We start from the raw sequence: 25688 nt of genomic DNA on the forward strand, positions 1-25688 counted from the left end.
ACTGTCCCAGGGGGCTCCAAGCCCTGTCCAGCCTGGCCTTGGGCACCTCCAGGGATCCAGGGGCAGCCACAGCTTCTCTGGGCACCCTGTGCCAGGCCTACCACCCTCACAGGGAACAATTCCTTCCCAATATCCCATCTAGCCCTGCCCTCTGGCAGTGGGAAGCCATTCCCCTTCATCCTGGCACTCCATCCCTTGGAAATATTCTCTCTCCCTATTTCTTCTTGGCTCTTTCAGTTCCTGGAAGGCCATGATTTGGTCACCCCAAAGCTTCTCTCCTCCAGGCTGAGCAGCCCCAGCTGTGCCAGCCTTTCCTCCCAGCAGAGCTGCTCCATCCCTCTGCTCACCCTGGTGCCTCCTCTGGACTCTCTGCAGCAGCTCCATGGAAGTGCAGAATTTAAGTGAAAAGGATCCTGACCTGAGGCTCCTGTCTGATTCCCAGGAGGATTTGCAAGCAGATTTGGGTGTCCAAAACATCTTTTGCTCTTCCTGGCTCCATAAAGGGGACTGCACACCTTGTATCCCTGCAATGTCCAAAGGTGGGCAGGTGCCTGGGAATCTGTTCTGCAAGGACATGGATTCCTGGTTTGAATTAAGAGGGACAAAAACCTGTTGTTAATGTTGTTGTTGCTACTTCTGCAGTAGCATCAGGAGTTGCAAAAGCAACTCAAGGTCTCATTCCCTTTGTCACAACTTCCAAGCACAGAGAGCTGCTGGAGCACTGGGGTTTGCAGGGTGTCCTCAGAGCTCACCCTCTCCACATACCCTGGCATTACAGCCCCAGGGAGATTTTCCCTAGGAAAAGAGCCCTCAGCTCAGAAATTGATTTTTGGCAGACTTTAGTGGGACATTATTGAAACCATTTGTAAAATTGCTGTGCTCTATTCCTCTCGTATCAGGCAGCAATTGGAGCAGCAGTGTGGAAATGAAACATTTCAATCTCCGTTAATATGGATTGTTTCAGTCTTATTAAAACACTTCAAGAAGGTCAAAGCCAAATATTGTCAGGATATTTTTCTTGCTGAAGAGAAATGGGGATTTGCCTTTGAAATCCTGCTTTGGGTGACCTCGGGTTGGAAATCTCTACCTGCAGGCATTGAATAATTCCAAGTTTGGAGACATTTTAACCACACTTCCTACCCACGGGCAAGGGATGTAAACTGGCTCTGGAAATCAAGCAGGAGGGGCTGCTCCTGGGCTTTGGTACAGCTGGGATTGCAGTCCACAGCCACAGCTCAGAGATGGGATGTGATTGGTGGCTGGGGAGGCACCAGGAGGTCGATCGTGCCTTTCTCAAAGCTGGAAGCTTTGGGAGGATGGAGGGAAACCAAACAACTGACTTTGAGCCACACAAAGAGAAGTGGGATCATTCCCCCCGCCAGAGCCACCTTGTAGGTGCTCGAAAAAGACTCCCCCCCCAAAAAAGAATAATGGAATTATAGAATAATTTTGGTTGGAAAAGCCCTCCAAAACCATCCAGTCCAACCTGTGACCAATCCCCACCGTGTCACCCATCCCCATGGCACTGAGGGCCACATCCAGGCCTTCCTTGGGCACCTCCAGGGATGGGGACTCCAAACCTCCCTGGGCAGCCCCTGCCCAATGCCTGACCACCCTTTCCAGGAAGAAATTCTTCCTGTTGTCCGACCCAAACCATCCTGCAGGGGCACAGTGAGTGGTTCTAACCTGAAGTTATTTGAGCTAAAATTCCCTGGACATGCAGCACCTTAAGGAATCTTGTAAGCCAGCAGAATCTTGGTTTTTTCTCTCCACCCATTGGGGGTTCCACAAGCCCCTTGAAGCTCCTTTAGGTGGGTTTTTCCCAGGTCTGGTGAGCACTGCACAGATCATTCAGTGAGGGTAGATTTTTGGTGTGGTTTACTGAGAGACATCCCAATTTAGGACGAAAGTCCAGGGCCCATCAATGGCATCTCATTTTTTTTAATATACTTGTAATAGACTCATCACTTTTACTGAAAATACAAGAGTTTTTCCTCACTTTATCCCTCTTCCTTCATTAATCCCCTTGTTGGCTTCCACTCTCAAGAGAGAAAGCATCTCTTTTAATTATTTAGCCTATTATTGGCATTAGTTGGCTCTGTTTTCTTTTGCAGAAGCCACCAGAAGCTCCTTCAAAAGAGCAGCATAATTCTCTAGTCAGGCTTTGCATTTCCTGATCATTAACAGAGTTTTATGAAATTCTGGCTTTTTTTTTTGTCTCTTTATCACTGAGTAGACAGGGAGAAACAAAAAAAAAAAAAACCCTTCTGCTCTTGTCTCCTTTGAAAACATTTAATACTTTCTCCTCACAGTTTCTCTGTGGTCCACGCCAAGAAAATATTCCTGCAAGGTCAGGTCTGTTGGGGAGGCCAAATGAAAAGTTGGACCTCAGTGGAATTACAGGATCATCCGGACAGGCAATATTGGCCTTGGGAAAGAGCTTTGCTCCGTGAATTCACAGCTCTGGCTGCAGCCAGCGTGGTTTAAAGGAATAAAACAACGGCTTTGAAGGGCCTTATCTACAACTAACACGCTCTGGTTTAAGCCTCAGAGACCCTGGGCTACTACATCTGGTGTCTTTTCTTCCTCAGCCTTGTTGGACTGGCTTCCCTTCCCTGGGAAGCGGGGAAAATGGCAAGTTTTGCCTCTGAGGTGGCAGGAAAACCAGGATATCCCTCTGGAGGATCTCACAGGGACCCCAGACAGGAGTGGCAGCCACAGATCTGTGTCCTCTCTCCTGGCCCTGTGCACTTCTCTGTCACCACAGAGCTCACATCTGTCACCCAAACTTGGATAGGAAAATCCATCTTTTCCCTTGGAATCTTGCTTTGGTCCCCCAGGCTCAAAGCACCCTGAGCTCTGAGGTAAATAAGGAAAAAGCTGACGTGGAAACTGAGTCATGGAAGGCTTGTGTGGGTCTGATTCCCACACCTTGCTCTGTGATTGCTGAGGAGGGAACAGCTGCAATGGGTTCCACAGAGACTGAGGGAAGAAACAAAGGAAAACTCTAAATCTGCCCAGAAACTCCTGAGCTGAGCTTCCCAGTGCTAAGGATCCATTCAGTGTGGGAGTGATGAGGCAGCTCTGCATTTCAGGCCCTCCTTCAGGGCTTTTTTTCCATCAGAAAAGCGGTTTTGAAAGGAATATCCTGGTTTATTAATTCTGGGAAGAGCTGTGCAGGGGTGAGCTAAGCCTGGAAGCCCTGACTGGCCAGCATTCCATGGAATATCTGCTCAGGGCCTGCTTGTGGGGGAATGAACCAGGGAGCCAGGCTCTGGCCATGGTCCTTTTCCACACACGATAATTCCATTAAATTAACATTGGCTGCACGTTCTCATGGCAACTCTGAACCCAAACAATAACAACACGGAGGATGTGGGAATGGAGGGGGGAAGCCCTCCTGGAAATTCCTCTTTTGTGGAGAATATGGTTGGGAGAGCAGCAGGAGGGCTCAGCTCCTGCTTCCCACGGGGCAGGATTATGGCTCTGCTCAGCCCCTGGTGACAACGGGGGCACTTGGTGAGGTTGGGGTTTTTCCAGCCTCGAGGATTCTGTGATTCCATAAGGATTCTGTGATTCCTTAAGGATTCTGTGATCCACAGGCTGCAGGCACAGCGCTGACTCCCTCTGCCCCCTTTTGGTTGTGCTCTGTCTTTTCCTGTCTCCCCTATATTTCCCTTTGGAGTGAAGCCTTCTGCTTCCCGTTTTCCTTAAGCATCTCCCCCTTGACCCACATGCCCTAATTTTTTGCTGAACCTATTATTTATTTAACCTCCCTGTTAGCCTGGGAGGAGCCTGTTTGCTGAGGTGCTCCTGGCAAGGGCTCTGTGTGAGGTGTTGGGGTCCCTGGGCAGGGGGATCCAGGGGGTCCCTGGCCCAGGTGGTTTTGGGGGTCCCTGGTTCGGGCTTTTGGGAGGATCCCTGGGTGGGGGGTTTGAAAGGTGATGCTGTGGATGGTTTGGGAGGTCCCTGAGCTGGGGCTGTGGAGGGGTATCCTAGTCTGGAGCCTTGGGGGTTTCCCTGGCTTGGGGCTTTGGGGGAGGTGGTGTTGGGGTCACTGGGCTGAGGGTTTGGGGTGAGATCATGTTGGGGTCCCTGGTGTGGAGGTTTAGGGCTGTCCCTGAATTGGGCTTTAGGGGGAGGGTGGTGTGGGGGTCCTTGCTCTGTGAGTTTGGGGATGTTCCCTGGTCTAGGGGTTTTGGGGTTCCCTGGACTGGGGTTTATGGGGAGGTGGTGTTGCAGTCCCTGCTCTGGAGGTTCAGGGGGAGTCCCTGAATTGGGATTCAAGGGGACAAGGTGTAGGGAGTCCCTGCTCTGGGGGGCTGTGGGGAGGTGATGTGGAAGGTCCCTGGTCTGGGACTTTGTGCTGGGTCCCTGGGGGTTGTGGGGATGCTCCATGTGTTCTCCTGGGGATCTTTTAATGCTCATTGAGGTCCCACCTCTGCATGTCCCTCTCCAGCTCCAGGGGTAAAACCAGCCCCAGACTGGTGCTGCTGGTGGGCAACGGCCTTGCTAAGGGCTGGGGCTCAGAGTTCCAGGTCACTTATCTTGTTTTGTGTCCAATGAAGCTTTGGGTTGTGCTTTTATAGGAAGACTTTGATTTTGTGCATTGGTGCCCCACTTGTGTGGCTGATGCTGGGTCTGCCTGTGCCAGGTCATGTCAAACACTTGGACATCTCCTTCTGCAGTGGCTGGAGAATTGTCCTGGCCCCTGGGGACCAGAGGGGACCCTGCAGGCATGGCTGCTCCTCAGCCACCTCTCCCAGGTGCCTTCAAACCCCTCCATGGGCTGTTGGCCTGCCACTGGTGCCACAGGCAGCCCCTGCAGCCCCCAGCATCGCTGCTCCTCCTCAGAACAAGCAGTTCCCCACAGGGAGCAAGGAAAAGTCTTCCCAGTGGTTTCTCTGAGGATCTGGGATGGGGTGGGGGGTGGGTCATTCCTTGTAAAACACTCAGTGGAGATGGGGAAAACAAAGCCACCTCTGTGAAGCAGCTCAGATTTATCCGAGGAGAGTTTTCCCTGTGATTAATCGTGGGGGTGTGTGTATGTGCTGGGAAAGGCACTAATGTTTACTGGAATTTGGCTATAAATGGTTGCTAACTTCTCATTCCCTGCATGATAAATATCATAATTGATGCTACAATATGTTAACATTCCAAGCATGAGCTCCTCTTTCCAATGGATTTATTCTCATGCACGAGTAGTGTGGAGGGTTTGAAGACACCTTCCTTCAAAGATTTGGGGATCTTTACATCTTTCCTCTGTATTAGGAAGAGGATAAGACATCCTTTTTTAAAAAGAAGAGATGAATATCACCCGGCTTTGGTATGAAGAAATAACTTACTGAAATTGTTCAATGCATTTCTTGTCAAATTTGCAGAGCTGGGCTGAACAACTTGTAATTTTATTAAATCCTGAGGAAGTGGTCAGCAAACCTGGGAACTTCCATTTTTCCTGGCAAACTTGTCTTAAATGGTGAAACCTGTCCTAATACAGCAGAACACTGAGGAGAATCCTTCCTTTTAAGTTATAACTTCTTAAAAAATGTTTTTAGTCTTGTGTGAGCTTAGAGAATAAAATCAGTGCAGGAAGGGGGGATTGCAGCACTGTTAAAACTCCCTGTGTCAAACAACTAATTTTAGACCTGGGCTTTAACTGTGCCTTTGCAGTATATTTTTATGCTTCAACTCTATGCTTCAGACCTTCAAATTTTATTTGGGTGATGGATTTCTGTCAAAATTGGTCGACATTTAGCACTAAAGTCAGGCTGAAATATGAATCCAGTGCTTTAGGACTCCTTTTATTTTGTGTGTAGGCCCTGGGGTTCTCATCCCCCTTATTAACTCTTGCAGAGGCTTTCAGGTTCATATTTCTGAAAGAATTATTTGGACGTTTCCTTCCCTCTCAAAGCAGAGAATGATTGATGTTGTGAACCTGGGGGGCATTTTACAGATGGTGAAATTTCCTGTTAATTAGCAAATAGCCTTTGGTACCACACCCATTGCTTTTTGCTACTTGTTTTGGGGTCATGTGGGTTATTTCCTTATGTCATTGCAGAGTCCAAGGGACAGTTTACAGCTTTTTCTCTCCTGTTTCAGTTTTCCTGGTATTTTGTTTTTTGGCATGTGGAGAGCAGAGGTTTATGGCTGTGTGTGCCTGCTCTGCAGGCTCTCAATAGGGTGGGGATGGTGTTTGGTGGGGTTTTTCAGGGCAGAACTGTTTCTTTATGTCCAGACTCAATTTCCTTCAGAGGGGAATTTAGGAGTAAAATGGGATTAGGCCAGGTTTTGTAAAGAAAATAACTGTATTCTTGGCACTGCGCCTTCCCAGGATGTGAGCATCCAGAGTCCTTTGAGATTAAGTTCTGTCTTTTTATAGAGGAGGAGATGCTTGATGTTACCTCGGGCTTTGGGAGAGCTGCCAGGTACCCAATCTGTGCTCCAGTATTAATTGCACATCTCAGATTCCAATCACCCCCTTTGCACAAAACCTCTGGGTTATCCTGATGCTCCCTGCTGGAAAAAAAAAAAAAAAACAAAAAAACCAAACAAAAACAAAACAAACCAAAACCAAAAAAACCCCCTTGCTGCTGGAGCTGCTGCATTTGCACGTGGAGGCTTTCATTGGATCACAGAATCATGGAATGGTTTGGGTTGGAAGAGATCTTAAAGCTCATCTCATTCCACGGGCAGGGACAGCTTCCACTGTCCCAGGTTGCCCCAAGCCCCATCCAGCCTGGCCCTGGACACCTCCAGGGATCCAGGGGCAGCCACAGCTTCTCTGGGAAAGCTCTTTGGGGGTTATTTTTGGGTGGCAACAGAATAAAACCAATATCCAGGCACGTGATCTCTACCTCCATTGTTCTCCTCAAAGATTTCTGCCACCTCTTTCTAAACCAGATTTCTGCTGGACTTCCCATCATCCTGGAGGGTCATGCAGAGCAGGGGAGCGCTCCACATCGTTTGGCACCCCAAGAGGGCACAAGCCGTGGGACAGCAGGATCCTGCCTCCATGGAAACCTGGGCGGGCTCCTCCTTGGCAGGGCTGACCCCTCTGTTAGCCCAAAGCCGGTCCCACTGTGGGAGCCGAGCCGGCTTTGGGCACGGAGCCGCGGCCGGAGCTGCGGGCTGCAGGTGGCAGCAGCAGCCTTCGTTTGCCCGCGGCAGCCGGGACGGACGGACGGACGGATGGAGAGATGGATGGATGATGGATGGATGGATGGATGGATGGATGGATGATGGATGGATGGATGGATGGATGGATGGATGGATGGATGGATGGATGGATGGATGGATGGATGGATGGATGAGGCTGGGGTAAGTCCCCCGGTGCCTGCGCTCCCGCGCGGTTCCTGACACAACCCGCTCACACCCAGCTGGAAGCAGCGAGGGCCGATTGTCGCGATCTGGGGACACTCCTCACTTCCCCCTCCCTGCCCTCCTCCTTAAGTGGAATCCTTGGAGAGAGGGGAGGGGAAGGAAAGCCTTTCTGCAGTGCCAGGCAGACCCTGGTAATCACATTTGTGTGCAGTGATTGGATGGGTTGGGTTTGTCGAGCCCTGAACTGAGCAAATTCCGGCTTTTTTGTGCTCTTGGGGCTGTGTTTTTTCTGTCCTGCTCCCGTTCCCTCTGTGCTTGGCTGTGATAGCAGGAGCTGTTCTTCCACGATAGCAGGAACCAAAGGCAGCAGTCGTTCCTGGGAGTTATTGTTATTCCAGGCAGGGATGCAGCCCTCGGAGCTGCAGGGGTTTGAGTGCTCAGTCCATGAACTTTGTGGCTGAGAGAGGCATCTCTTCCCACATCTCCTGGCTCTGGCTGCTCGTCCTGTCCATGCCCTGGGTGGGATGACCCCAGAATTTACCTGCAAGTGTCACTTTTGATCATTTCTGTGCACTCCTCGTGTGCTGCTCTCTGCAGCCCTGGAGCTGCTCAGTGCTGTCACTCCCAGAGCCACCTCCAGTCAAGCCCTGTGCAGGGCTGATCCCAGGGTGGGCAGCAGGAAAGGGGTTGGGATTGTGCCCCTCTGCCCTGCTCAGGTGAGACCCCACCTGCAGAGCTGCCCCAGCCCTGGGGCCCAGCACAGGAAGGGCCTGGAGCTGCTGGAGAGGGTCCAGAGGAGGCACCAGGGTGAGCAGAGGGATGGAGCAGCTCTGCTGGGAGGAAAGGCTGGCACAGCTGGGATTGCTCAGCCTGGAGGAGAAAAGCTTTGGGGTGACCTCAGTGTGGCCCTCCAGGAACTGAAGGAGCTGACAGGAGACACGGAGAGAGAACATTGACAAGGGATGGAGTGCCAGGACTAGGGGAATGACTTCAAACTGACTGAAAGCAGGGCTAGATGGGACATTGGGAAGAAATTGTTCCCTGTGAGGGTGTGGGGCCCTGGCACAGGGTGCCCAGAGCAGCTGTGGCTGCCCCTGGATCCCTGGAAGTGCCCAAGGCCAGGTTGGACGGGGCTTGGAGCAACCTGGGCTAGTGGAAGGTGTCCCTGCCCATGGCAGGGGTGGGAATGAATGATCTTTAAGGTCCCCTCCAACCCAGGCCATTCCATGATTTGTGGGAGAGCTGCAGTGCACATGAGGAGCTCCAGGGTGCAGATGGATTTTGGAAGGTGCTTGGAGCTCAGTGCTGCAGGAATTCTCTTCAAGTATCAGCACCAGAGACAGAAGTGTCCCCTCAGCACAGGCTGCTGGGATGCCAGCAGCAGTGCTCACAGCAGGGTTACGCAGCAGTGGAATGTGCAAACCAGGTGCTCAGGAATGAGGGATTCATCGGCTCCCTTGCCAAGCTCCCATTGGGAATGAAGGGCAGCGCTGCCCCAGAGCTCCTGCTGTGCCAAGGGTCAGTGGAGCACTGAACAGTGGCAGGGAGAATCCTGTGAATCCCTCATTCCTGCTTCTCCTTCCCCATGCTCTTCTCCACCAGCCCAGGGAGGGGTCCTTGCAAAGCCACAACACCTGCATTTGAGCTGTTGAAGGAAACTTGGAGTGGTTTGGGTTGGAAGGGATCTTAAAACCATCCAGTGCCACCCCCTGCCATGGGCAGGGACACCTTCCACTGTCCCAGGTTGCTCCAAGCCCTGTCCAGCCTGGCCTTGGACACTTCCAGGGATCCAGGGGCAGCCACAGCTGCTCTGGGCAACCTCTGCCAGGGCCTCAGACCCCTCTGAGTAAAGAATTCCTTCCTAATTTCCAATCTAAACGTGTTTCCTGCCAGTCCAGAGCTGGGCCCTCCTTTCCCACAAGAACTGTGCTTGCAGGCATTTTAATGCATTTGATTTGTTTTTGCACAGAATGAAGATTTGCTAACACTGATGCTAATCGTGACTCTGGAGTGATTTGACCAGATTGTTTTAGAACAAAAACCCCCAGGGAGAAAAAGACAAGTACTTTCTGCTGACATTTCTGCAAACTCTTTTTGCTTCTTTTCTGTTGAGCTGACTTTTCATTTCAGACCTTTCCTTAACTTGATTTTTGAGACGTTCAGAAGTGCTCCAAAAAGAGTTTTTCAATTTTGTGGAAGCAGATATTGTAGTCAAGGCAGAATAGCTTTGCCTTTGCTCTCTTCTTCTCACTCCCAACTTTCACAATGTGCAAATCAATCAAGGAAAAAAAATGTATTGTTTGGCTGCTGACTCCTCATCCAGCAGCTCCTGTGTAGGGCAGAGTGATTGGCTTTGTGACCTCTTGGCTCAAAATGCCTGGGTGACAGCACTCCTTTTTTAGATATTTTTTTTCCCCCTCCTGCTGAGGGGAATGACAAGATCCTGAACCTGTCCCTTGGTTGTGACTGAGTTTGGGAATCTGTGGCTGTGTGTGTGCACTGGGAGCTGTCTGACATCCCTGGTTCCAGCAGGAGAGGGCTGGTGCTCAGAGTGCAGCTGGAACTGCCAGAGCAGAGCCATTGATCCTGTTAGCCCCAGGCTGGAGGGGTCTGGGATGCACTGGGGGTGCTGGCCTGTGTCTGAGCAGTCTGATAGCACAGCTCTGTAACTTCTGTTTGTTATCCTGAGGTGTTGCCCCTGCCTCCCTTGGCAGCAGCACCAAATGCTCCTGATGGACAATGTAGAATCAAGGAATGCTTTGGGTTGGAAGGGACCTTAAAGCCCATCCAGTCCCACCACTGCCATGGGACACCCTCCACTATCCCAGGGTGCTCCAAGCCCCATCCGACCTGGCCTTGGACACTCCAGGGATGCAGGGGCAGCCACAGCTGCTCTGGGCACCCTGTGCCAGGGCCTCCCCATCTGCACAGCCAGGAGTTTCTTCCCAATATCTAAGCTGAATTTCCCCTCTTTCAGTTTGATCCCCCTTCTCCTGGCACTCCAGTTCATGCTGAAAAGTCCCTGTCCAGCTTCCCTGTAGCTCCTGCAGACACTGGAAGTGGCTCTGATGTCTCCCCACAACCTTTCCTTCTCCAGGCTGAGCAGCCCCAGCTCTCCCAGCCTGTCTCCATAGGGGAGATGCTCCAGTCTCCTATGGCAGCCATAAACACAGACTTCCAGAGGGCTCTGGCTTCCCAAGGTGTGAAATCTCCTTTGCTTTATATTATTTTTGTTTGTATTTGTGTTTTGTTCCTGCATTGGAGAGTGCTGAGTTCAACCCTGAGTGTTGGCCCTGAGGCTTTTCCAGCCAAACCTTTTTGCTCTGTGAGTCTTTCAGCAGCTCCCAAGGATGGTTCATCTCTGGAATTCTTCATCTGTGTGAGGCTGTACCTCAACTGCTGTTCCCAGCTTGAGGGGCTTGATCCCAGGACCCCAGAAATGGCTGGAGCTGTGCCAGGGAAGGTTTAGGTTGGAGATCAGGGAAGGTTTTTCCCCCAGAGGGTGCTGGGCACTGCCAGGGCTCCCCAGGGAATGGGCACAGCCCCAGGGCTGCCAGAGCTCCAGGAGTGTTTGGACAATGCTCTCAGACCCAGGGTGGGATTGTTGGGGTGTCTGTGCAGGGCCAGGAGTGACACTCCACAATCCCTGTGTGTCCTTCCCACTGAGGATATTCCATGACTATTTGCTGTAGCTGCTCTGGAGCTCAGCTGATTGGCAGCTCCACAGAGCAAAATGGCCACCAGGTAACTCTCCAAAACTGATAAATACATAAATAATGGATGTGCTCATCCCACTCTGACAAATTATTCAAACCCATATTACAGCCCCAAAACAGATAAGAAATAATTGAGTGAGACATGGGACTCCTTTTTCTCCTTTAATCCTCTGCAAAAAGGACCCATTCAAAGATTTCTCCTGCTCTTTTTAGTTTGCAGTTGTAATTTTTGGATTTTTCTTTAATCATGATTCCTTTGTGTTCTGCAGAATGAGGATCACAGGATGGAAACCTGCAAAGTCTGGAGCCTCTGTAGCAGGATGTGCAGGCAGAGCCTTGCACAAGGAATGCCAAAGGGTGTGCAAGCAAATGGACAAATTGCTGGTGGCAGAATTTCTTGGAAATAAACCTGGCAAATTAGGATTGTTAAAGCAACTGCTGAAATGGCTGCTGCCATTGAATTGTCAAAACAGGGGAGTGCAGAGCTCCTCGGCTAATTTGCATAGCACCAAAGCAAAAATAATGGGGAAATAATGAGCAGTTATTGGTCCTGGCTCTCCCCACTCTTTATCTGAAGTTAAGACATTTATCAGCGTGGAATTAAGCTGGAGAGATGTGCATGTGACACAATTACAATGGGCAGTCAGAACCAGGGGGGATTTGAGGAATTAGAGGATGGCAAACAGGCAGAAATAATAATTGGTGCAGGAATCCAGGTGAGGAGGGAGAGTCAGGGCTCCTAGAGTGGAGTTTGGGTCACTTGGAAGGGTGAGTGAGGTGGTTTGGGGAGGGGAAGGATGAGATCTGCTTCACGTGCAGACCAGTTACACCATGAGTGCTGTCAGACATTTGGGTGTGCCTGGGTTGGAACATTTGAGTGCCACTGATGCTGGGCATCCTGTTGGCTCCACAAGCCCTTCCCAAGCTGCTCCAGGGAGAAAGGAGACTCTCCCCAAGTGTGCCAAGAACCTTTGACCCAGACTGTGGGATCCCAGGACCACTGAGGTTGGAGAAGTCTTCCAAGACCATCAAGTCCAACCTGTGCCCCATCCCCACCTTGAACCCAGCCCAGAGCACTGAGTGCCACGTCCAGGCCTTCCTTGGACACCTCCAGGGATGGGGACTCTACCAGCCCCTTCCAATGCCTGACAACCCCTTCCATGAGGAATATGCTGGACTGGAGGACATCTCTTCAGGCAGAAGCCATGGGGAGACCTTACCTCGGGGTGAAAATCTGGAGACTGCTCTTCATCCCTCCCATCCCTGTGTAGGACCCCAGAGGAAAAGAACAGGCACTGGAATAAACTGGAGCTTTCTGTGTCCCTGGAGCCAAGGTGTGAGGGCTCTTCAGGCAGCTGAGCCTTCTGCTGGGCCCTGGCTTGATCCAGCAATGGCTGATCCAAGCTCTGAAGGCATCTCCTGGTGCTGATTGGGAGGGAGGAGGGCTGAGCCAAAGCAGCTCTGACAGATGCTATCAGAGCAGCTCCCCATAAATAAATACGCAATCAGGCTGCGTGCTGCACTTGCACAACCCGAGGAGGGAATTCTGACACCCCTGGCCTTTTATCTCTCACATCCCTCAGCAGCTGTGAAGAAGCCTCTGACCTGGGCTGCTCATTTTGCTCGTTTGGTTTCAGCAGGAGTCGGTGCCTGTGCAGCTTTGCTGCTCGGTGCTGCGGAGGAGGAGGAGAGCAGCGGGCGTTTTGTTGAAGTTCTTAATTGCAGGCACAGCAGGATTATGGAAATGTCAAGAGGGAAGTGACAGGGAAGACCTGACAAACACGTGGGGGTTGGTTGATTCACTGCTCTCTTTTCCACTGGGGTGGTGGGTGGATTCTGAGGCAGAGGCTGGACTGGGGCTGCTGTGTTTATCCAGGCCCTGGATTAGCAAAACCCAACACAAGTGGCCTGTGCCAGAGGAGCTGGGAGGAATGACAGCAGAGAGCAGCAGGATTTGGTCCCCTCTGTATGAAGCTGTACCAGGGAGCCTATGGGAGATGTTGGTGTAGCACCAGCCTGTGCCAAATCCCATGTGTAATTTGGGGTGGGTGTTGTGGCAGGAAAGCCCCAGGGGGAGGCTGACTCCAAACAGCATTTCAGGAGTTAACAAAAAATCCCTGCCTCCTTGTGATGTAGCAGATATTGCTATTCCATTTCCTTCAGCCTGACACGAGGGCACATTCCTCATCTCAGGAAAACCGAGATGCTGTCTTTGGGGTGCAATTCCTTGGGAAAGAAGCCTCTGCACCTTTAGATTTCCCTCTGAAGAGGGACAGATGGATCCTGCTGCTGCCATGGCCATTAGGTGCTGGAGCCAAGCAGCACACCCTGGATTCAACCTTGGAGCTGCTGCAGGGCTGGGATTTTCCGCAGGCCCCCAAGGCACTGCTGGAAAGTGGGGGCTGCTCCTGTCAAAGCTCCCCAGAGAGTTTGTTCCACAGCAGATCCCATGGCTTCCTGAGCCATCCTCTCCAAAGATTATCCAGCTGCTGTGCTTGATGTCCCTGGTGCTTTCTCCCTGTCAGCCAGGACATGAAGCCCAGGCTGGCACACACAAAAGTCCCTCATCCCCTGCCAAGGTGAGGAGTGGTCTCCAGGTGGTCTCTTAGGTTGGCTGGGAAAGCTGCATGGAGAAAGGGAGAAATCATCCAGATGGATCATCCAGATGTATCTCAAAGCAGCAGCTTCATCCTGACCAGGATGGGATGATCCTGGTGCTGGGCTGAGAGCTGCAGCAGAAGGGACTCCTGGTGGGAAGGACAGCTCTGTCCCACTGAGCTGGACCAGGCCAGGATCTGTGAGTCCCACATTCTCATTGCTGTGCCCACAGTGATCCCAGCCGATGGCCCTCCCCAGTGCACTCTGGATTGTGCAGGGAATGCTGTGGTTGCTGGGCTGTTTGCACAGGCAGGTGGCTCCCAGGGAGCTGCCAGACATTCCCTGTCAGTGGGAACAGGCTGTGTCAGGCCTGGCAGGGGGCTGGGAGAGGCTGCTCAGCTGACAGACGCAGCTCTTCGGTGTTTGGGAGACCAGCAAGGAGAAGGAGCAGCCAGGAATATTTATTGCCCAAAAAACTCACAGAGAGACAGGGAGGAGAAGCCAGTGAGGTTCAAAATGGGTGGCTGGAAACAGTGGGAAACAGGGAAATGACAGAAAAGAGTAGGAGGATTGGCAGAGGAGAAAGCTGTTCTCAAAGCACAACTCAAGTGCTGGAGAGAGTCCAGAGGAGGCACCAGGATGATCAGAGGGATGGAGCAGCTCTGCTGGGAGGAAAGGCTGGGAGAGCTGGGATTGCTCAGCCTGGAGAACCTCTGGGATGGTCTCATTGTGGCCTTCAGTGCCTGAAGGAGCTACAAGAAGCATGGAGAGAGACTCTTTCCAAGGGATGGGGTGGCAGGACAAGGGGAATGGCCTCCACTGCCAGAGGGCAGGGTTAGGTTGGATATTGGGAAGGAATTGTTCCTGTGAGGGTGATGAGGCCCTGGCACAATTGCCCACAGCAGCTCTGACTGCTCCTGGATCCCTGGAATTGTCCAAGGCCAGGTTGGACAGGGCTTGGAGCACCCTGGTCTACAGAAGGTGTCCCTGCCCATGGCTGGGGGTGGAACTGGATGGGCTTCAAGGTCCCTCCCAACCCAGTCTATTCCAATATTCTATGATATATTGGGAGTGAATGTGCCAAACATTTGTGGAACATGGAATGGTGGGACCTGGAATGTTGCTTCTTTCTAATCTTCTCTTTCACAAAGGCCAGGCTGCCTCATCTCATTGTTGTATCCCTTAATTCTGGTCCCCCCAGAGCTCATATTCCTTGTTGAGCATCTCTGTGTTTGCAGCCTGAGTAAGTTGGGTAATTTTGGGTTTGTAGCAGCAGCTGGGCCAGGGCCAGGTCCTGTCTGAGGTTCTGAGCTCGAGGCACTGCAGGGTGGTGGCTGCAGGTCACAGCTGCAGGGTGTTGAACATGTCCCTGAAATTGGCAGAGCCCCTAAACATCGAGTGGTGACACTCTGCCCTTGCTGGTTCTCCCCCCAGCTCTTGGTGAAGGACATTGTTCCTGCTTTTTGGGCCCTTTCCCTGCCTTGTTGCTTGTTAAAAGGGTGTTTTGCTTTCCCAGGGTGTTGGAGAGCTTTGTGACATTTTGAGCTAAACTTTGCTGTTTCAGCAGCCAGCAATGAAGGTGATTCCAGGCAGTTGTTCCATAAGCAGCAGAACTAATGAGCCCCTGGATTTGTATCCCACTTTCTTGACCTCTGCCTCCCCCTTCATAATATTATCTCTTCCCAGAGAGCCAATGTGTCCCTGTCCCCTTCCTCCATGTCCTTTCACTCTTGGCACTCACAGGTTGCCACGTGGAGCAGTTTTCTCAGCTCACATCACAGCCAAGGCACTCATTTGGCTCTGTCTCTTCCCCATTCCCACCATATTTTTTCCCAGGGTTTCTCAGTATTTAATTATCTCCCAGCCTTCTGTCAGTCTGGGGGAAGTTTAAGTTCCTAGAGGTAGGAATCTGCTGCTCAGATGGACCAGCAGTTGTACAGACAGCAGGAAAGGAGTTTCTGCAGAATAAATCCCTTTCCTGGGAAGTGTGGATGGTGTCCTTTGTCCCTCTCACCTGCTGGAAAGCAAAGTGCTGCTGTGGATTGTGGAGGAAAAGCCTGGCTTTTATAATAATAATATATATATATAATAATTCTATAATAGATATATAATAGATATATATATTTATCTATAATATACATATACATATATAATCTATAATTATATATATTATCTATAATAATATATATATAAAATAATTTCTATAATAAACAGAAACACAGCAGAGAACTGGGGGTGTCAGCAGGGCAGGACAGGAGGAGAGGAAACAAAGGGTGTTGGGGATATTCTGAGCAGTGTTTGCCATCCTTGGCTTCCCATCCTTGGCACTGCTTGCCTTTGGGCAGGGCCTGCCCTTCCCAAAGGATTCAGAGGATAAACTCTGTGCAGGAGCTCAGATCCAGCCACTGAGGGCTCAGCCCTGTGCAAGGGGGGGAATCATGGAATCCTGGAATGCTTTGGGTTGGCAGGGGCCTTAAACCCCCGCTTTGTTCCAGCTGACACCTACAGCTTGTGCCTCTGTTGCCATTGGATGTTCCTGCTGAGATGAGAGCAGAGGTTGGAGCAGGATTTTCTCCCCTGGCTGTGCCTTTGCAATCTCCAACCTCTCACATCAATTTCTCAGCTCATCCATGTTCCACTTTTCCAGGAGCACTTCTGCAGCACTTCTGCATTGCCCAGTGACCCAAGAGGAGTGAGGAAGTCAAATCCAATTTGTGACCTTTCAGTACTTCCAGGGAGTTCATAAAAAAGAGGAACAGTGACTTTGTACTCAGACAGTGCTGGGACGAGGGGAATGGCTTTAAACTAAAAGAGTAGGAGTTTATCATCTGAATCCTATGGGAAGAGCATGCCCTGCCCAAGACCTAGGTGGTAGATTAGGGAGAAATCCTTCCCTGTAGAGGATAGGGAAACCCTTACAGGGTGCCCACAGAAGCTGTGGCTGCTCAATCCCTGGAAGTGTCCAAGGCCAGGCTGGAAAGGGTTTGGAGCAGCCAGGGATAGTGGAAGGTGTCCCTGCCCATGGCTGGAATAGGATGAGCTTTAAGATCCCTCCAACCCAAACCTTGCCAGGACTGTGACCCACTACAGGATTTGTGCATCTGTATGTGTCCCAGACCTTGGGGGAATTTCTGGGACAGAGCCAGGGAACTGCACTGTGCTGGGAATGTCCATTCACAGGCAGCATCTAGAAATGGTCCCAAATTTATCTCTGTCATTGTCACTCCCCATTCACCCCCTGAGTGACTCAAGCAGCTCTGCACAGAGCTCTGCATAACTTGCCTGACTTTAGGAGTCAGCAGATGATGAATGTCTGTATCCTTGGATGAGGATAATCCAATCGTACAAGTCTGGCTGGATTTCAGCTGTTCTTTAGGAAAAAAAAAATAAAAAGGAGGAGGAGAGTGAAATATTTACTTTTGGTGCTTTCCACAAGTGGAGATGACAGAGCGTGGGAAAATAAAAGCCAGTCCTGGTGGGCAAAGATTGGAGGGGAAAAGAAGTGAGGAAAATCTCCTCTCTTTGTTGGTAAAACGGGGCTTGGCAAGAACAGAGCCATTCTTTGGATTTCTCCAAGGCACAGGATGAAGGCAGAATATTCAATGAACATAACTCTGCCATTGTCAGTGCAGGGTTGCTGATGCCAGCCAGGCAATCCGACCCCGAGCTTTGATTAAAAAAAGTCAGCCAGCCCCAAATGTTTCAATAAAAAAGCAGTTATGAAAAAAAAACCTTGTGCTTTGGTTAAAGAGCACCCAGCATCAGAGTCATTTATTACAGCTGAAAGGATTAAATGTCATCAGGGAGCCCAAAAAGCAAATGAATCTGTAATTAAATGTTTAGCCCAGCCAAGGCAGTGTGGCAGTGCCAGGCTGAATAATGTATAGAGGAACCAGCCCCAGCTCCATGCTTGCTTCCCATTTTTTCATTAACTGGATCTGGTTTAATGCAAAACAAGGGAGCTAAGTGATTTTCAGCACATTCTGCATTTGTTGGTGTTTTGATGATCCCAGGACTCAAAAAGCTTCTGCTGAGATCAGTGCCAGCTTGTGCTGGACTTATCCAAACAGGAGATCTGATACCTGCTGGAAAAGCAAACAGGAGAGCGAGGGAAAACAAACAGTGAAAATCCACCAAGGCCTGGCCTAGCAGAGCCTGGAGAGCCCTGGGCAGGGCATTCTCCTCTTTTCCAGCCTTGCCTGTGGAAATCTGCACAAATCTGAGCTGGCAACAGAGCTGAGATCTCTTTCCTAATTCATGGCATCAACTGAACACAATGCAAAGATTGAGGCTGGATAACAAAAACCAAACCCAGGACACTGGGACATTGAAGGAGAGGAGGAAAAAAATGGTCAAATTCAGCTTATAAAGCACAGCAATCAAAGTGGTGCAGGAAGGTCATTTCACTTCACTTGATTGTATGTGATGAGTCTGGGAAGCCTTTTTTTCTACCCAAATATGGAGACAGAGTGCCAACATTTTTAAGTCTAATCAAGCTCACCAATTAGTGGAGACATTCTCAATGACAATTGTCAATTAACCTCAAGGTTAGAAATCCAGGGTAACCTGAACCACCCTTAAGCTGATGTCAGAGTCCCAGTAATACTCTGTAATATTAAAATAAACCTCCAGCAGTTTTTACATGTGTGCAGACCCCATGTACCTCCTCATCTTCCTGAAATCTATTTCCAATTCTTTCATAGCTTCTTTTTTTGCAGCTAAACATTATTAACCTTCAGAGCTGTCTGTCCTACTTATGGTAATCGAGGCAGCAGCAACTGATTCTGCTGGAGCATGGATCCCTCTGTCTCCAGGTTATTGTTCCTGCCTCTCCCCCAGCTGGGACCTCGTTCATCGTGGTACCAGACCTTGCAGGTATTTAAGCTTTACCTGGTCTTTGATGTTGCTCCTGTTCCAGCTAGAAAGGAAATGCTCAGCTTTTGGAATCAGGCTCTGTGAGCGCCTCGAGGCCAGAAAGGGATTTGGGTTTGCCTCCCTTGCCCTTCTTCCACCCAGCATCCCACCTGCCACAGCTAAAGAAGCGGGATAGACTAAATTCTAAATATCCTGAGATATTGGAGGGCTGAGACCTGAATCCCCACTTTCTAGAAGCTTTTTAGGCATGTCCTCCCCCAGGGCAAGGAATTACCACGGTGAATTTTCATTAGGAAGCAGAAAGGGCTTGGAGAGGCATTTGCTCCTGTTCTTTGTCTGCTCCTCTCTTCAAGGCACTGTTGTGCTAAAGGAGGGCCTTGGAAATCTGGAATTACTTTGGAAAATGGCCTGTGTGTTCCCAGGAAGGGTGAATTGATGCCTGAAAAATTATCTCCCTTCCAACCCAGGCAAGAGTGCTTTAGAGAAAGGATGTTCTTCACTTCAGCACGTTCAAAGAACCATTTAGGTGTGATTTGTGGGGCAGCTCCTGCCAGAGCCCTGGCCGGCTGCCAGGGTCAGGCACAGGGAAGAATCCTCTTGGGATGGGAAATCTGGCATCATTTGTCTTACCAGGGGCTCATCACACACTCTGTATGTGTGGGGTGTGGCTGTGAAGGGTGTCAGGAGGGAGGGAACTTCACTCCCAGCACGGCATCATTAAAATGTTCCACTTCATTTTTGTGACCCTTGGGGGACAAGGAGAATTTTAATGGGCTGTGGGTTCTATCTCCCCAGTTCTGTCCCATTTTCAGGTTAATAACACTGATGTCTCTTATCTCTCCTCCGCCATCAGGGCTGGAATGGGGGAAATCCAGCATTTTGCTGGGAGTTTTAAAGCTGCCTTGAAATCTGTCAAGGGAGATAAACTATCTTTGCTATCAGAAAATAGCTTCTCTTTGCTCTCTGCTGGAACAACCACAGCTCCACAAAGGATGCTCCTGCCCAAAGGCTTCTCAGGGAGAGACACTCCCAGGGGAAAGGTGGGAGAAGCCAGGGGGGTTTTGGGGACCCTCTGCATTCCAAGGAGGTGAGGTTCCAGGGAGTGAAAAGACTTCTGGAGAAGGGCAGCTCTGGATCTTGATGAGCCACGCGCATCCCGCAGCAGCACCCTGGTGAGGAGCCACAGAGAGATGAGCTGAGGCTGTGAAGGAATTCCCTGAGTCAGGAGATGGTTCTGCTCCCATTTTTCACGGCAAGAGGGTGGAACTGAGCAGTTTGGTGGCTGTAAATCACAGAATCACACTCAGATCTGAGCGTGTTTTCGTGTGGGATATTCAGGTACAGCCCAGCGCAGCTCTGGAGAACGTTTCTTTTTTTGACTGCTTGAAGTTTGTTCTGTAAGTGAAACATTTCCTTCCAGCCAAAATGTTCCATCTGCCAAAATTATCCCCATTAAATGTTACCAGAATCAATATCTAAATTACTCTGCTTAAATGTGTGGCTTTATTGAACCAAGGCAAATGAAGCCTTTATGAAAACATTCTGAGGAAAGGATTCCGAGGATGGGAACACCTCTGATGGTGGTGACAAGTAACCAGATGTCCCAAATTACTTTGAGAGCTTGATGTTTCCAGCTGGAAATCCTGGCAGGCACCACAGGTGCCAGCTCAGATGGACCAGCTGGAGAAATCATGTCTTTTGCAAATTTTTGGGATGCATCTCCCACTGGATCCCTGGGGCAGCTCACTGGCCACCCTGGAGGGTGAAGCTCTTCTGCAAAGCTCAGGATTTGAGGGAGAATTCGTGAGTGAAAACCCAGCCAATTTCTGGTGTTTTCTCTTTGTAAGAGACATTAATCCCAATATTTCAGAGCTCAGGGGTTTTAAAGAACTAATCCACACCTCACCAAAGTGAAATCAAAATCCAAAGCTCAACCTTGGCTCCCAAGCTGTGGTTTTGGGTGAGGCCAGAATTCCTGTTGAGAGGCATTGTGCTAACAGACTCCTCATCCTCTCCTGCCAGGCACTGAAAGCCTTTCCTTGGCTGCTGCTCTCTACAGAGCTCCTCTGGGAAATGCCACACTCGCTCCCTCTCTGCTTCCTGCAGCTTTTCCTTGGCACAGATTGCCTTTGGTGACAGCTTTGGAGTCTCTTGGTTTCACTAACATCTCCCTCCTGCTAAAGAAGAGAATGAATGCTGCAGGAATGGAGTGAGGATTCCAGCTGGGACACTCTCACCCTGATACCTTTCCCTCACTCCTACTTTCCTAAGGGACTATTTCCATTTCTCTGCTGGTTTTCCACTTTGATCCCTCTCCCCACTGGAGACTTCTTGGTGTCCTTTGGTGGGATTCAGCCCCCTCCCTTCTAGGATCACTCTTCTGTGTGTATGGACTCCTTTTGGAGACCTTCCTTCTGTTTCCCATTCAGCTGGAAAGAGGAGTCCCACAGTTCCCCCCATTCCTGGTGGCTTCCTGTAGCTCCTTAGCAAAGAAATTCTGAGTTTTCATTAGACCTTATCCAATTTTTGGCACAGCTGGAGGCACTTATTCCTTAGGTGTGGAGGGAGAGGGGTTTTAGTCAGCAGAGAGATCCTACAAGTGATTATCTGAGTTGTAAATTCAACATGAAGATGCTCAAACCCCTCCTGCATCCAATATCCTGATTTTAATATTAACCAAAGAAACACTGATAGTAATTCCTGGCATTTAGGAGCTGCATTTTCTGGGTTTGGTGAGTGTGTGTAGAGACCTTTCCAACACCAATTTTTTGGTTCTGAATGCGCACTGAGTGTCAGGATTTTGGGAGTGGGAGGTTGGCTGCCCTTTCCTGCACATGGCTCCTCAGAACATTTCCCCGGGGTTCTTGCTCACTTCCATGGGGAGGAGGCACACGAGAGCACAGAGTAGATAAAACCAGCCAAGCTGAAGGTCAGTTCCTGAACTGGGCTGGGTTTTGTGCTGAGCCAGGGTTTGTGCTCATCCACGGGCGGGGGTGGGAACGCTGGGGGAAGCAATGGTTTTAAATAGATATTTGTGGAGAATATCAACATTTGGCATTTCCCGATTTCAGAACAGTGGAGGAGGAACCCAGAACTCCAACATTCCCCCTCCTTCCCTCTGTGCCAATTAGGACCTCAGCCTGCTCCCCTCCCTCACATGGAACAGCCACTTGGGCACCCGTGCCAGCAGCACCTTCCCTTGGGAGGCAATTCCTGCCTTCCAGTGGCTCAGAGGAACAGAACCTGTATTCCAAGGGAAATATAGGTTGGATATTAGGAAGATGTTTTTTAAAGAAAGGGTGATAAAGTTCTGGAGTGGTTTGCCCAGGGAGGTGGTGGAGTCAGCATCCCTGGATGGGGTTTAAAAAGAATTGGATGTGGCACTCAGTGCCATGGTTTAGTTGAGGTGTCAGGGCATGGGTTGGGCTCAATGGTCTTTAAGGTCTCTTCCAACCCAGTCATTCTGTGAATTCTGTGAATTCTGTGAACCATCCTGGGGTGGTTTCCTGTGTGGTGGGAGTGTGCCAATCACCTGTTCCAGGGAATTAGCACCTAATTTCAGGAGATTCTCTCTCCATTGCCTTCTGTCTCTCATGTCTTCCCCTGAGCAAGGCTGGGATGTGGATATTCACTTTTCCTTTTTCCTTCCAGCCAGGCACCAGGATGTTCCCATCCACATCCAAACTGTGTTTATCCAAGGTCTCAGGTCCTGACACCCCCACTCCCAGGTGGCTGCTGGAAGTCCCCTGTTAATGTGCATTTCCATGAGCTGCTGTCCCTGGCAGCCTGGAGGTTCCAAGCCTCAAACAGCCTTTTCCTCTCTCTTCTGGGCTGCTCTCCCAAATATTTGCATTTCCTTTTTCCATATCCTGCTGTCACCTGCTGCTGTTGCACTTTGCATCTTGGCAGCCCCCTTGTGTCAGAGGGATTGATCCCAAAACATCACAAGGTGTTGGGAAACCTTCACTGCAGTTCAGGGATCAGCTGTGGTTCCAGCAGCAGCTGGAGTTTCCAATCCCTCTGCTTGCTGGGGATTTCAATCACTGCTCCTTGGCAGGGCTGCAGCATTCCTGGGAATTTCCTCCCTCAGTGTCTGGTGGCTATGCTGAGCACAGGAGCCTTTGGATCACCCATTTCTCTTGGCACAAGAATGTTTCATCCATTCCCCACTGCATTCAGGGAGCATGAACAGTCCTTTTCCATTGATTGCCTGAGTGCTTTCAACTGATGAGTCCAGGATGCAGAGATTGCAGTAATTTTGGAGTTTCTGATTCCAGGACCTTTTGTGGTCCTAGCACAGAGCTGTGGGGGTGCTGACAGCCTGGAGCAGGGAGCAGGAAACACCAGAGAAACCAGGGAAGCCACACTGAAGGATGGAGGAGGATACAAACCCTGTTTCCCAGATGTTGCTGGATTAATGAAGATGGGAGGCATGGAGCAGAGTCTCCTTCTCCACTGTTAGATTTAGGTGAGATGAGGACAAGAGACAATGGAGGAGCCAAGAAACAAGTGGATCTTTGGATGGAACAACCTCTGCTGGCTCCAATTCCCTGAGGAAGATGTTCTTCCATAATGTCCCCCACCCTCCCTTCATTCCTCTCAGAGCTGCACCATTTCTGTCCCCCATTCCCACATCTCAGGAATGGGAGAGCTGGTGTGACATGCCCAGATGAATCCCATTCCCAGAGCCCAGGGCATGCTGAGCCTGTTGCCAGCAGGAAAAGGGAATTTTGCTGAGGAGGGGAGAGTTCCCAGCATGGAGATGGCACCTGGTGTCAGCAATGCAGGAGAGCTCAGTGGGAATCCTCAGAATGCCTTTTATCTTTAGCAGCACAGCTTCCCAGAAAGCTTTCAGTTCCTTTTCTTCTTAGCAATTAAAACAAAATAAAAATATTACGAGCTGTTTTGTCTGTTTTTTAAAGGAAAACAAACAAAAAGGGGTTTGGCAGAGCAACACTCTCAAAAATGGTGCTGCTTTGGGGGTTTCACTTGGTTGACTTGTTTCTTTTAGGAGGGTGGCTTGCAAATTTTGTGCAAACACTTAATGTTTTGCTTCAAATCACCTCATGTTCTTGAGAAATGGTGTATAAATGTTCCAAATTTGCTGTGTTTAAAAGGAGAGGCGTCTACCAGCAGGGTGGTTTTGAAGAAAGGTGTGTGCTCTGGGTTGGGTTTGAGTCTGTCATAAATATCTGAGCCTCGACGACTCCAGGATCAAACACTGCTTTTGAAATTAGAAATAAAACCTACAATTAAAACACCAACCCAGCCCTGTCTGCCAATGGCAGCCTGTTAGTGCTGTGTGCTCCAACAGAGCTGGAGGAGGAGCTGGAAGCAGGATTTTCTCCCTTCTTTTTGATGTGCTGACTGAAGTGAGTGCTGCAGCCCTGCTGCTGCTGTGTCCTGTGCCAGCACAGATGCCCAGGACAGCCCAGGGAGAGCAGCGTGGAGGGGCTGATTTGGGATGATTAAAGAACCTCAGAAAGCCAGGGTGAAAAGAGAAAAGGACTCTGAACTTTGTTCTGGGGAGGATTTTGGGTTCCCAGTGCAAGAAGGGATCCTAACTCAGGCTGGGGCAGAACCAAACTGCTCCAATCAACTCAGGCTGTGCTGTCCCTGCAAAATTCTTGCTGCCAGGTCAAAGATGGGAGCTGTGCCCCAGCTTCCAGGTCCTGCTGGGAAAACCTGGCCTTGGGCTCTCTGGCACAGTGACAACATGGGGCTGCTCCTTAAGGTCAGGCTGGATGGAGCTCTGAGCAGTCTGGCCTGGTGCAAGGTTGGGGTAGAATGAGATGAACTTTGGGGTGCCTCCCATTCCAAACCAGTCTGGGATCTCACAGGGCTCCTGGGATGTTCAGAAGAAGACAAATGGCAAAGGAGGCTTGGGACATCAATCACTTGAGCACTCAGACTGTTCTTGTGTAAAGCTCTGCTGGGCAGAGTGCAGGTGAAGAGCTCCTAGGAGGGCAAGGAAGACCTGTGGATATCCCAAAATCCCATCATCTGCCTGCTCTGCTGTGCTGGCTGGGTGTGTGCTGTGCCTGCTCAAACAGGCCCTTCTGAAGGGGCTCAGCACCTCTGCAGGCAGTGCACGTAGAGCCCTTGGAGAGCTGGTCTGGGTAGGGCACTGGTTTTGGGGTGCCTTGAGCTTCTGCCACACCTCAGTGACACAGGGCCTGAGCAAGGTGACGATGTCTCGCCCTGCTGGGGCTGCAGGGACGTGCTGAGCTCCACATTGCTCCCCTCCCAGGGAGCCCAGTGGGATGGCTCTTTAACTGGGAGATGGTTTGCTTTGCTTGCTGCTGGCTGATCCATTCCCAGACCCAAAGGAGGTGGCCAAGGCTTGTTCTGCTGGCATTTAGGTCATGGCCAAAGCTCCACAGCCAGAGCTGGGGGTGCACAGAGCCTCAGAGATCAGAGTCTGAGCAGACAGACCCCCCAGTAGAGGGCCTGGAGAAGATCACCAGCAACCACTGAGCAGGAGAGGCGTGGGATGGAACCACTCCAGGGCCTTGTTCTCCTTATCTCTGGTGGAGATGGAGACAGTGCCTCACGCAGGGGCAGGATGTGGGAGGAGAAGCAGGCTTTGTCTGATGTCTGGAGGCTTCAGAAGCGGATCCAGAAGGATCAGAGAGGAGCCAGGGGTGAGTGGCAGGGGGTGTTCGATCCAGGAGCCTGCTGCTGGCTGTCTTTATGTGGCATTTGAGACAGTGTGGGCAGCTGGCTCCAGCTCTGCCTCCCGATGCCGCTTTGTTTGGAAGGTTGTAGACACATGTCAGCAGTGATGGATAGATTTGTTTGACTTCCTGTCAAATCAATGATTACTCCTAGAAATCTCTTTTATTAGTTTATCAGAGGAAGTTCTCTGTCATTTATCCCAGTGGAGCTTGGCTGCCTGGTGTCACCGAGCAGGAGTTATTGCTGCCTTTATTGTGCTGCTGCTTTTAGGCTTTGACACCATATTTATTTTTTGTCTTGCTTTGACACTAGGAAAGGTTCACTCCTGCTTCCCCCTCATTGCACAGAAGGTTTGTTGTTCTTCCCCACCCCGGTCCTTGGAAATTTGCAGGAATTTGCCCCAGGTACCAAGGTTTATATCCATGTTCTCTGTTCAAGTCTGACCTGATGCTGTCTGGCTGTTCCTTGCCATTTTTGAGCCCATGAAGGTCTTGATTTCCC

This window comes from Molothrus ater, chromosome 10 (genome assembly GCF_012460135.2).
Source record: "Molothrus ater isolate BHLD 08-10-18 breed brown headed cowbird chromosome 10, BPBGC_Mater_1.1, whole genome shotgun sequence".
Classification (NCBI taxonomy): Eukaryota; Metazoa; Chordata; class Aves; order Passeriformes; family Icteridae; genus Molothrus; species Molothrus ater.